General features: G+C 40.0%; 1 non-coding gene across 1 annotated transcript; it reads left to right on the plus strand.

Moving 5' to 3' along the window:
* Positions 1 to 9,539: 9,539 nt before the first annotated feature.
* LOC145556939 (small nucleolar RNA R71) lies at positions 9,540 to 9,646 on the plus strand. Its single transcript, XR_014092030.1, has one exon. It is a non-coding gene; the product is annotated as a small nucleolar RNA R71 (small nucleolar RNA).

A 9,646-nucleotide genomic window follows, 5' to 3' on the forward strand; every position in this document is an offset into this window, starting at 1 on the left:
TATGCAAATAATATGCACACCCCAACTCCCTCACCTCACCAACTAATAGCTCTCCCAAGCCAAGCTTGGGACTAGTAACCAATGGGGCTCATATAGGCTTGTAATGTGGCTAAATAAACAATAAAAAAGGCACAAGCAACAACATGGGTAACAAGAAGGGAACAAGTGTATCTAATATCGTCTGAAGGATACCTAAGAGAACAAATGCCTTCGTCCTCCTCAATGTGCATAATATTGAGCCATACAAACATTACTAATAGTTGCAAACCAATACTCAAATTCCTTGACATACCAGGAACTATCACACAATTCTAACCAAATCAACTAGTCAAGCACTATATTCACAAATAGTTGGCAAAATTGATGCATGTTTAGGCATCCAAACAATTAAACTTCAAATCATGATCAACAAATTCACAAATCTCATTATCACATACCAAGAATCAAAACAATATTTTCCAAGTATGGGACACAGGGAAGCATAATTTACAATTCATAGGAACGTATTTTTGAATTTTTTTATTTTTCAATTTTTTTTGTATTTTTCTTCATAAAGGAAAGCAATAAAAACTACACTAGAAAGCAATAAATAGAGAGAAGAGAGAAAAAGTTACCATATGTACAAGAAATCTCCCCCTCAAGCCAAATCAAGCAATGCCCTCATTGACTTGGGAGTGTAGCTAGGAGAAGCTACTCATTGTCATCATCCTTTGGTAGCCTCCTCCATAACTCAAACCAGCACCACCCTGGCTTGTACCAACACCACCATAGCCCGAACCACCTGCAAAGTAGTTAGGGTCTACATTCCCCCCATTCCCCCAAAAGGTGCATCTCCCCCATAACCATGGATTGAAGAGTAGTCCACATAAGTACCAAAGGCTCCGGGGGTCGAATACCCTCCTTGGGGGTATTGGAACCAATCGGGAACTAATGCCTCGGGGGGGATAGCCCCTCGGCGTGCATAGTCGTCATACATAGGGTATAAACCCATCCTGAGGTTCCTCTCAACATGGCCTACCCTCCTATCTAAAGTGCCTAATCTAGAGTCTAGGTTTTGCACCATGCCCTCCACTCTCCCTTGCCCTCTCTCTATACGGTCTAGTTGGCTCCTAAAAGCCGAAAAGTCATAAGGGGCATGGGGGTCGATATTATAATCGACGGAGGAGGTGGGTATGCCATAGGTTTAGGGTTGGGGTGGTGGTTGGTATTGGGGTGAATGGTGTTGGGGTGAATGGTGGGGTTATGGTGAAAAGTGAGGCTCTTGAACCTCACCTTGACCGTTTATCTCAAAAGTGTAGGAAGGCTTCCCTTTCTCAAATTTGGTCAAGGAAGGGTTGGGTAGCGTAAATGCTTGGTCTCTCCTACCAAATTCCCGGTGGACTATCCACCATGTCTCACCACCCATAGGTTGCACCCAATTAAGGCCCCCTAAGTATGCTAGGTCCAGGAGGGTAGAACCCTCCACTTTCCTATGCCCTTTCGGGTTCCATCCTAGGTGTTTCACTGCTATATGGGTTACCAACTCCCCAAAATAGATAGGCGCTTTAGACCTACCCCCCTCGGCCGTATTGGTCGCCCTTTGAAAATTTTGGGCTATCCTATGTGGTATGTTCAGTTTTTCAGCATTAGGAATCATATAGGAAGCCAACAATTCAAGTTCATACCTCCTAACGTTTGCCGGTTTATGCCTCCCAAAGATTGTGAGGCCGGCAAACCTTTGCCAAAACTTTGGGACGGGATGTTGAATCCACGTCCCTTTGGCATGTTGGAGGTTAAGTAAACCCTCCACGGTGAGTCTTTTATAGACCACGGCAATGTGGTCTTGGGAGGGTTCAATAGGTTTATCCGTTTTAAGCTCAAACAATTTACCAAATTCTTTTAAAGTTAACCGCACATCATTGTTTAGCAATCGGAATTGGACATGAGTGATTAAAGTATTAGTTTTAATAACATTGAAACTAGAAACAAATTCTAATGTCAAATAATCATAGGTATCATAATGCATTTGGAAAATCCACTCATTCCTATGCCTTTAAACAATTTCTCTACCGGTTTATCAATTCCTAGCCTAGACAACGTAGGATGATGTACAAATAGAGTAGAGATTACCTGTCTCTAGATGAGGTTGAGCATCCTAGCTCGTTGTTCGGTTGAGGTTATGACAACTTCCTCCCATCTTGGTATTTGAAGCTCCGGGTTGACCAGTGGTTGTTGTTGTTGTTGCCTCGAACCTTCAACTCTTTGTTGTCTTGATCTCTTTGAAGCCATTTTAAGTAAAAAGGTTAGGAATTGAAGCTTTCTCTCGCTAAGGGTTTTGAGAAATCTTTAGAGAAAGTGGTAGAAATTTAGTGGAGATTGTAGAGGAAGGTGTAAGGATGAAGAATATGTGAAAAGTTTTGAGTTTTGATGGATGAATTTGAGGAGATCTTGAAAGGGAAGTGAGTTTGAAGGTTTAAAAATGGAGGTTTTAGAGAGAGAAAGTGTGAATGAAGAAGAAGAAGTAAGAAAGAAAAAGAAAAGAAAGGGGGAGAAAGAAACTTACACCCGGACTAAAAATTAGGCGCGCCCGATCGGGTGAATATGTGTTCTGCTGAAGTGTGAAGTGCGCGCCCGATCGGCCGTGAACTCAAACATGAAAATCGCCATTTTGCTCGCCCGATCGGGCAAAATTTCTCTTGATTTTCTTCCTTCCTTGCGCGCCCGATCGGGCGAAATAACACTCCGATAAAATCCAAATTGCGCACCCGATCGGGACTCCTTGCCTGATCGGGCACTTTTTGCTCGATTTATGACCCCTAGGTGCGCACCCGATCGGGCGAGCCTCGCTCGATCGGGCCCGTACCCAATCGGATGGTTCTTTTTCTTCAAACTTTTTCTCTTGAAAACTCCTTACTTTATGATCTAATACCTGTACAAAAACACTTATGAAAGGTAAAATTTCACTCTCCTCACCTCTCTAAAAAAATAAAAATAAAGGAAAAACTAGTCTATAAAGCAAGAAATACGGGTTGCCTCCCGCAAAGCGCTAGTTTATCTAGGTTTCGCACGACCTTCTTACCACATTGAAGCTCAAAATGAACCGGAACCGCTTAGGTGAAGTAGTTCAACTGCACCAATCGTAGCCCCCTCATGATATAGCTTGAGTCTTTGGCCATTAACCTTGAACTCGTTACCATGTTCATCGAATACCTCCATAGAACCAAATTTGTTAGCCCTTTTGACAGTAAAAGGACCCGACCACCTTGACTTCAACTTTCTTGGGAATAGTTTAAATCTAGAGTTGAACAACAACACTTTATCACTTTCTTTGAATTCTCTCGGAAGGATCATCTTGTCGTGCCATCTCTTTGTCTTCTCTTTGTAGACAAGAGCACTATCATAGGCTGTCAACCTAAACTCATCGAGTTGGTTAAGTTGAAGTAACCTCTTTTCTCCCGCTAATTTGGCATCCAAATTGAGCTCCTTAATGGCCCAATATACCTTGTATTCTAATTCCACCGGAAGATGACATGCTTTACCGTACACGAGTCTATATGGAGTAGTACCTATAGGGGTCTTAAACGCGGTTCTGTATGCCCAAAGGGTGTCATCCAACTTATCGCTCCAATCTTTCCTTGATTTTTCCACCACCTTTTCTAGAATGGCCTTAATCTCACGGTTGGAAACTTCAACTTGGCCACTAGTTTGGGGATGGTAGGCTAAACCTATCCTATGGTAGACACCATACTTTTTGAGGAGGGTATCTAACTTCCGCTCATGAAAGTGAGATCCTCTGTCACTGATTATAGCTCTAGGTGTAGACACCTAAAAATGTCTCCCCAAAACCAAACCCGATGATGAACAACCTTTCACCGCCACTATTGATCGGGTTCAGTATTTAATCCCGAGAGTGCTTAAAAAATCGTATTTGATTAAATTCAATTTTTGAATAGTCCATGGATTAGTCTTGATGTTTGGTCAAAGCATAGTTTTAATTTCAGCCCAAACTTATTATTTAATTTTAGCCCAAATTTTTTTTTTATTTTACTGTTTTATTATTTATTTTAGCCCAAAATTATTATTTATTTTAGCCCAAATAATAATAAAATCAGAAAATGGCCCGAAATTATCAATCGGCACTTAAAATGCTGAACGAAATTAGGGTTAAAAATGAATTTAGACGGAAAAGCGGACTGAAAATTCCCGCGTCATAGCAACAGTCCACCGTGTCACGGGAAACTTTCCCGTTTGACGGTGGGGTTCCCCGTGACACGGGAAACCTGCTGTGACACGGGAATTTCCGTGTCCTTTCGCGTAAACCCTTAACGCGTTTTCTCCCCCGTTCACTAAATATTTCCCGTGTCACACAAAATGTGCACCGTGTCACGGGAATGTTTCCCGTCTGACGGTGGGATTTCCCGTGTCACGGTACAATTTGCCGTGTCACGGGATACTTTTTTAGGGTTTTTATCATTTTAGGGTTCCGTGTGTTCCCTTAACACATTTTTTCTATAAATACCCCCTCATTTCTGATGTGCGAGGCATCAATTAATTCTCTAGTTTTTTCTCTCTTCTATGCTCTAGCCTAAACACTAGCCTACCCTTATTCTTTCAAAATTCCTTCTTCAAGCACTCCCAGGAGTCCATACTTTACTCGTAGTTCTGTCCTCAAGCCAAGGCGTGAAAGGTAGAACTGTTTGAGGGTTTGGCCCTAAATCAACTCTACTTAATTTAATTTAATTTAATTATTGTTCTATTATTATTTCCTTAAAGTTACTAACTCATTTATTATTTTGTAGTTGCAAGCAAACAGAATCTAAGTAAGAATTATGTTTCTTTTATTTCTATTATTTTTCTAACAATTTTGTATTATTGGAATTATTGTTAAATTGATTCCAATATTGATGTTATTATATTGTTTTTAATGATCACCATATTGCATGTTTAAAGGGAATATGTAATTGAAAACCGCGCCTAATAAGATAATTTGGACAACCGGTTTAGGTTCCTTTTTAATCTTGTTGCTTAATTCAAGTGATCACAAATATTTTAGAATTATGTGTTGCATTAATATTCAACCAATTTATCTTGACAATAGTTTGGAGCAAATTGAATCTCTGTTTTTATGCCTTTGAGATCGCAGGAATCACTTTTCACTATAAGAATCGAGTAGAGGCCAATACGGGCAAATGTGACTCCATGACTCACTTCGTACCATCATCCCCGATCCTCCTTTTGTGGTTCCGAACCATATGGAGTTAGTAATATCATGGATTATGAATGGGGTGTAACCTTCACGGGTTAATCGTTGTTGCCTATCGTTGTCCCTTAATCGTGGTTGCCTTTTTATGATCCGTGAACGGTTTACAAGTTCCTTAAAAACTTGTTGGCGGCTCCCTACTTTCCTTGTCCCTAATCGCATACGTCAATTCCCACTTCCTATGAGTGCCAAGCATATTCACCACATGCTTTAACGTAGGCGCACTTCGAGCGACGCCTACACTAGGCACTCCAAATCTTGGAAAGATAGTATTCTTAAAAAGTATGTGGACCACCTTGGCATCGCGATGGCCTCAACCCACTTGGATACATAATCGACGGCGACAAGTATATAGCGGTTACCGTTTGAAGAGGGGAACGACCCCATGTAATCAACACCCCAAACATCAAAAATTTCAACTTCCAAAATTCCAGTTTGAGGCATCTCATGCCGCCGCGAGATGTTGTCAGTCCTTTGGCAAGAGTCACAAGCCTGCACAAAAATGTTAGCATCCTTAAACATAGTAGGCCAATAGAAACCTGATTCATTAATCTTGGCCACCGTTTTGGTGGGGCCATGATTTCCTCCATATGGTGAGGTGTGGCAACTAGTGAGCACACCGTAAACTTCCCATTCGGGAACACACCTGTGAAATAATCCATCTGCACACTCACGAAACAAAAAAGGATCATCCCAAAAATAATGTTTAACATCAGAAAGAAATTTCTTTTTCTGTTGGTAGGAAAAGTCAGGAGGTAGAGTACCACCCACTAAATAATTAGCAAAGTCAGCATACCATGGGTGTTGCTCTACAATTTCATATAGGTTGTCATCAGGGAAAGAATCATCTATAGGAAGAGAATCCTTACCCTCATCATACCTGATACGTGACAAGTGGTCTGCCACTACGTTCTCTGCTCCCTTTTTATCTTTTATCTCGATATTGAAATCTTGGAGCAAAAGAACCCAACGGAGTAGCCTAGGCTTTGATTCTGCCTTAGCTATCAAGTACTTCAAAGCTGCATGGTCAGTAAAACAATGACTTTAGAACCAACAAGATATGATCTAAATTTTTCTAAGGCATATATGACTGTAAGAAACTCCTTCTCCATAGTGGCATAGTTGACTTTGGCTTCATCCAAAGTTTTGCTTGCATAATAAATAGCATTCAAATTAAAACTTTGTCCTTTCTCTGTTCGAGCACGACTCCTAGTGCAAAGTCACTTGCATCACACATAATCTCGAAAGGTAGATTCCAATCGGGAGCACATATGATGGGTGCCGGTATCAAAGCCTGCTTAATCCTGTTAAAAGCCTCAAGACACTCGTCAGTAAAAATAAAAGGGACATCCTTGAGTAAAAGCTAAGTCAATGGTTTAGCAATTTTAGAAAAGTCTTTGATAAAGCGACGATAAAACCCCGCATGACCCAAGAAACTTCTAACTCCCTTAACATTAACTGGGGGTGGTAATTGCTCAATCACTGAAATCTTAGCTTTATCTACTTGTATGCCCTTGTCAGATACAATGTGACCTATAACTACTCCCTCTGTCACCATAAAGTGACATTTCTCCCAGTTTAGTACCAAGTTGCATTCTTCACATCATTTCAAAATTTTAGCGAGATTTATTAGACATGAATCAAATGAAGAACCATACACGCTAAAATCATCCATAAAGACTTCCATAATAGATTCTATGAAATCAGAAAAAATGCTTATCATGCAACGTTGAAAGGTAGCGGGGGCATTACATAAACCAAAGGGCATCCTACGATATGCAAAAGTACCATAAGGGCATGTAAAGGTTGTCTTTTCCTGATCTTCAGGGTGAATTGGAATTTGGAAAAATCCCAAATACCCATCCAAATAGCCAAAGAACTTATGGTTAGCTAACCTCTCAAGCATTTTATCTATAAAGGGGAGGGGAAATGGTCCTTTTTAGTGGCGATATTTAATCTACGATAATCAATACACATACGCCACCCTATAACAGTTCTAGTGGGGATTAATTCATTTTTCTCATTAGTAATCACAGTTATCCCGCCTTTTTTAGGCACTACCTGCACAGGACTTACCCACTTGGAGTCAGAAATAGGATAGATAATACCTGCATCAAGTAATTTCATAACCTCTTTCTTGACTACATCCTGCATGTTAGGATTCAATCTTCTCTGGGGTTGAATGCAGGCCTTATAGTTATCCTCTAGATGTATTGTGTGCATACAAAAATCAGGGCTAATACCCTTGAGATCATCAATACTGTACCCAATTGATTTCTTATGGGTTTGAAGAACCCCTAGAAGTTGGGAAGTTTGTAGGTCATCAAGTGCAGTACTAATGATCACGGGGTATAGTTCCTGCTCATCTAGAAAAATATATTTTAAGTGAGAAGGGAAAGGTTTTAGTTCAGGTTCCTTGACCTCTGCAGGTTTCGATTCCTGAACTAAATTTACTACCTTCATTGTCTCTTTGGGGTCTAACTCTTTTAGGGAAAGAGCTCTTTTAATATCCTGTACTTCATTACCCCAGACGCTTGCATTATCTGCAGATAAATTCCTACAAAGAATTTCCTCCAGGGAATCCCTTGCAAGAACCTGTGGCAAGCTATCATCACAAATATCGTCCATTATATCAATTACATTAATAAAACAACAATTTTCCTCTAGCATAGGCCCTTTCAAAACTTTCCCTAAATTAAAAGTAACATTATCATCACCAATAGAAAGGGTTAGTTTACCATTTTTTACATCAATAATGGCTCCTGCAGTATGAAGGAAAGGCCTACCTAATATAATGGGTATTTGTGTATCCTCAGCCATGTCTAAAACTACAAAATCAACAGGAATAAAAAATTTACCAACTCTGACAGGGACATTCTCTAAAATACCTAGAGGGTATTTTACAGAACGATCTGCCATTTGAAAAGTTATATTAGTAACTTTTAAATCACCCATATTAAGTTTAGCACAGACAGACGATGGCATAACACTGACAATGGCACCCAAATCACACAAATCTTTATCAATAAAAACATTCCCTGTATGACAAGGGATAGAAAAACTACCAGGATCCTTTAATTTAGGAGGGGATTTATTTTGCAATAAGGCACTACATTCCTCTGTAAAAGCTACAGTTTCTACCTCATTAAAGACCCTTTTCCTAGTCAGAATGTCTTTCATAAATTTAGCATATGCAAGAACCTGAGTGATTAAATCAGTGAAAGGAACTGTTACCTACAAGTTTTTCACAACGTCCAAGAACTTACCGAATTGTTTATCAAACTTACTCTTTAATTGTCTATTAGGGAATGGTAGTTTGATAACTGGGCTCTACACATCTCCTCCCTTATCCTGAGATTTACCCTGCAAAGAAACATTAGAACGGTTAGTATCTGTTTGTAGCCCTGCAGGGTTAGCAGGATTAGCGTTTGGTATAGAGGAATCTGGATCAGGAACTGGTCCATCTTCTTTTGGCATAGAAGGTCCATCATAGTGTGAACCACTCCTTAGAGTGATTGCATTGGCATGATCTGTGGGATGTATTGGTTGTGATGGTAGAGCTCCCAGTTTACGGGTTTGTAGGGTAGATGAAGGTTGTGCAATTTGATTATCCATGATTTTATTATGGGATAAAATAGAATCAATTTGCGCATCTCTACTCTCCATATGCTTTTGCATGTTAGTAAGCATTGCTCTAATTTCTGTCATAGCAGGGTCAAAAGATGATGAGGGTTGTGCTTGGTTTTTCTGGCCAGAATTTGGGTGGTAATAATTCTGCTGTGGTAGGGGTTTCTGTTGTGGTTGTTGTGGAGGTGGAGGGTTTTATACATTGGTACTCCGGTACGAAAGATATGGATGGTTCCGGTAACCAGGATTATAAGAGTTGGAATATGGGTTATTTTTCCTATAGGTTTGGAAGGCATTAACTTGTTCCATGGAACTCCTACAATCTTGCTCCCAATGCCCTATAATTCCACAATTTTCATAAAAAGCTTCATTGTTAGCAACAACAGAAACATTAGCTACAGAGTTAGGAGTAGCAGTAAGATTATCTAATTTTTGACAAATAGATGTTAATTGAGCTTGCAAAAAGGATACGAAATCGATATTATGTTTTCCTTTATTTGCAAACCCTCTCAGATTCCTGTATTGGGAATTGTGTATTTCCATACCTTCGATAACCTATCCGGCATCGTCCACATTAAATTCATGAATCTCCCACTAGCTGCAGAATCTAGAACTAATCTAGATGAATTTCCAAGTCCATTGTAGAAAAGCTTGGATCAATTGCCATTGTGCTAGATTGTGGTGGGGGCATTCTCTCTGTAGATCCTTGAACCTCTCCCAAGCCTCATATAAAGTTTCATCGGCCTCTTGAGCGAAATTCTGAATAGCACTCCTTAGTAC

This window comes from Chenopodium album, chromosome 8 (genome assembly GCF_948465745.1).
Source record: "Chenopodium album chromosome 8, dcCheAlbu1.1, whole genome shotgun sequence".
Classification (NCBI taxonomy): Eukaryota; Viridiplantae; Streptophyta; class Magnoliopsida; order Caryophyllales; family Amaranthaceae; genus Chenopodium; species Chenopodium album.